General features: G+C 49.9%; 1 long non-coding RNA gene across 1 annotated transcript in view; it reads left to right on the top strand.

The window, feature by feature from the left end:
- Nucleotides 1-1,811: 1,811 nt before the first annotated feature.
- Nucleotides 1,812-2,348, top strand: part of LOC104867057 — a 4,302-nt gene continuing 3,765 nt past the window's right edge. Inside the window, exon 1 of the long non-coding RNA XR_781653.1 lies at nt 1,812-1,868. This is a non-coding gene — a long non-coding RNA (uncharacterized LOC104867057). The remainder of the gene's footprint in view (nt 1,869-2,348) is intronic.

Below are 2,348 nucleotides of genomic sequence, written 5' to 3'. Positions count from 1 at the left end.
GTTCGCGTGCCCTTTCGGGTGCCCCTTCCCAATGAGGACACTCACGCACCGAGAGGTCCGGCAGGAGATCTTTATTGTAGGGAGGCGAGCAGGAGGCAGGAAGGCAGAGAGAGAGAGGAGGAAGAAGCAGAAGGAGAGAGAGAACAAAGAAAGGAAGGTCCTTTTATCAGTTTTGGGGTGGGCTATTGCTTATTTAGGAGGAGTGAGCTACTTTTAACCTATCACAGGCCAGATTGCTTTTATGGGCCCAGTCCTGCAGACACAGGTTTCAACTTTCCTGGACCACTGTGGCCTTGCGGGGGAGGGAAACCAGAGATAAGGGCATGAGGTCATTTTAGGAGCCAAGATGTACCAGGAGAATGCAGCCTGTGAGGTGGCGTCACAGCATACTTTAACATGATCAATTCCCTAACACACAAAGGTACCAAACATCCCCACCCTGGAAAAGCGAATGTTCAGCTGATGCTGACCATGTGACTTGTATCCTGTTTGTCTGCTTGTTTGTTTGTTTTTACCAATTCTAGTCTTCCTTCCTTATAGATGAGATTTATTAAGAATACCCATGGTGTTGGCCCTACTTCCTGCTAATATCGAACCCAGAATAAAAATCCTGCTTAATCCCAACCAAGATCACCCAATAAGAACCTGAAATTTGGGATCCCTTTCATGACATACACTTAATGTGATACCCATGGTTTCAATTCTTTTTATGCAACAGCCAGTAATAAACCCAGCCAGCTTGACTCAGATGTGTGCCTAGTGGTCTCTGGCTGGAGGTCACCGACCCTTGTCAGCATCCCTCGTTCTGCTTTCTAAAGCCATCACATGTGTCCGTCCACTATCTCAGTGAACACTGTTCAGCATCCTTTCTGTGCCAGCCGCTCTGCTTGCTTGTACAGCTGGCCACAAAAAGGAAAACCCCAGTGGGTGGGGGACAGATCAAAATCAAATAAAATGAGGTAGTCCAGGCAAAAAGGCAATAAAAAAAAAAAAAAAAAAGCTACCGGAGTGAGAGCCCAGGTCGGTGCTGATTGTAGTAGGATGGCCAAGGAAGGGTGTTTTGCTGAGGTCTCAGAGGAAAAGAAACCAGACATGTACAGCCCAAGGAAGGAGATTCCAGGCAAAGAGAACAGCAAATACAAGAGTCCTGCAGGAGCAGGCTGGGGATGTTTCCAGGACAAGATAAAGGCTGGCATGGCTAGGCCAGAGCAGAGGGCAGCGGTCGGTCAGATCCCTGAGCCTATGCAGGGCCTTGATGCGTCCAGATGTGTGCAAAGGTCAGCCAAGGTTAGCCGAGCAGTCTGTGCATGACGTTCCTGATGACACAAGTGTACAGTACAGGTTAGTCCCCTAAGGGGAAAAAGACCACATCTGGTATGTCCCTTTTCCTTTTTAAGGATTTATTCTCTTTTATAGTTCATTGCATTTGCCTGTTTCTGAAAATAGTCAAATGAAAATCACCACTGCACGGCCCACCTCCTGCCTGGTCGGGGTCAGCAGCTCGATTATGGCAGCGCTGCCGCACCACTGGCCACTGTCCTGCCCTCAGCGGAGAGCCGAGTGGTGGAGGACACAGAGTGGGTGCCGGACTGCCCTGCAGCTCACCAGGGAGAGGAAGCAAGAGCCGGGTGCCCGGCCACACTCCCTCTAGGCTGTTCCCCTCAAAAAGTCTGCAGCCTCGATTTTACTTGTATTTTTCTCTTTCCCCCGCGAGCAGTCTGCAAGTCGCACATTCATCCAAGCAGAGCTCTCCCGGGGTCACGCCGCGGCCCAGCTAAGGCCGGAAGGGACCCCGCACGTTTCCGGTCCCTGTCCTTGGCCAGGATGGTATCATATCCTGCCATCACAAGGGAGAGAAGGACGAGACGGTGCGAGTAACTTTTATTTAGCTATTGTGTAACTTTTTGTTAGTCCTGTCACATTTACTTCTTGTTATTAATCTCTTACTATGCCTAATTACAAGTTATACTTTGTCAAGAGTGTGCAGGTGTAGGAAAAACACAGTATGAAAGAAAGGTTCATGGCTTCAGGCCGCCCAGGGGAGCGTGAGACCTGTCTGCGCAGATAAAGGAGGACCCCCTGGGGCTGATGTGAGTTTTTTAACGGTTGCTCTCCATTGCGCATGTGTCAGTCTTGGTGCGCAGATGCAAATGGGACCCGACCCTAGCTTGTGTCAGGGGAAGGGTGCACTGGAAGGCTTTGGGCTGGGACCTGGGGGACGAAGGCGCTCGATCAGTTTTTTTCTTGGAACGGGGGGTGGGGGGAGTACGGTTCTGTGGATTAAATCTTGAACCCAGGAATTTTGCACTGAACTGCATTCCCCAGCCCTTTCTTTTTTTTTTTTTTTT

Source organism: Fukomys damarensis, unplaced genomic scaffold (assembly GCF_012274545.1).
Source record: "Fukomys damarensis isolate Sample0158 unplaced genomic scaffold, DMR_v1.0_HiC HiC_scaffold_15, whole genome shotgun sequence".
NCBI lineage: Eukaryota > Metazoa > Chordata > Mammalia > Rodentia > Bathyergidae > Fukomys > Fukomys damarensis.
This window is presented reverse-complemented; position numbering and strand designations above follow the sequence as displayed.